Below are 839 nucleotides of genomic sequence, written 5' to 3' on the forward strand. Positions count from 1 at the left end.
TGATTATTTTTCTAAGTGAAACTATGATTTACGTTACAAGGAGTCCCAGATGTCAGTGGAAGAGGGCCAGCCAAGAGACTAACTGGGTGAACCTATGGGAGTGGAGGTGGGTGGAGGCAGGGCACACAAAACAGACTTTACTGAATGTCAGAGGGGCCCAAAAATTTGGAAGGTAAGCACCAGAGTCAAGGGAGACATAAATTAAGTGCAACAACAATTATTTCAGGGTCTATGAATTTTTAGATGTTTGAATGGTATTCTCATATGAAAACTTTGAAACTACTGTTAATGTACAGAACCCTAGACCTGGTTTATAGTCTCAACAAGGGTACCATTGGTTTGTCACCAAATAGATCTAACTTTTTTTTTTTTTAATAAATTTATTTATTTTAGTTGGGGGCTAATTACTTTACAATATTGTAATAGTTTTTGCCATACATTGACATGAATCAGCCATGGGTTTACATGTGTTCCCCTTCCTGGACCCCCCACCCACCTCCCTCCCCATCCCATCCCTCTGGGTAAAAATATGGAACGCTTCACGAATTTGCATGTCATCCTTGCGCAGGGGCCATGCTAATCTTCTCTGTATCGTTCCAATTTTAGTATATGTGCTGCCGAAGCGAGCACTAGATCTAACTTTTAACTTCTCAAGTCTCTACAATATGATTATTAAAAGACTGCCATGGCTTACCTCACAGAATTATTGTGAAACTCAAATAGAAAGGAATATATAAGGGGGTTGAAATTTGAAAAGTAATATATGGTTTCCCAAAGTGTTTTCCCAGGTACAAGGAATTGCTGTTCTTGTTAATGAAGACTAGAACAGCATCCTACCT

At 39.1% G+C, this 839-nt stretch overlaps 1 non-coding gene across 1 annotated transcript; it reads right to left on the reverse strand.

Moving 5' to 3' along the window:
- Nucleotides 1–523: 523 nt before the first annotated feature.
- On the reverse strand, nt 524–630 carry LOC145508012 (U6 spliceosomal RNA). The gene has a single exon (XR_014055282.1). It is a non-coding gene; the product is annotated as a U6 spliceosomal RNA (small nuclear RNA).
- Nucleotides 631–839: the final 209 nt, after the last annotated feature.

Source organism: Giraffa tippelskirchi, chromosome 5 (genome assembly GCF_054371585.1).
Source record: "Giraffa tippelskirchi isolate mGirTip1 chromosome 5, T2T-mGirTip1v1.2.pri, whole genome shotgun sequence".
In the NCBI taxonomy this organism is placed as follows: domain Eukaryota; kingdom Metazoa; phylum Chordata; class Mammalia; order Artiodactyla; family Giraffidae; genus Giraffa; species Giraffa tippelskirchi.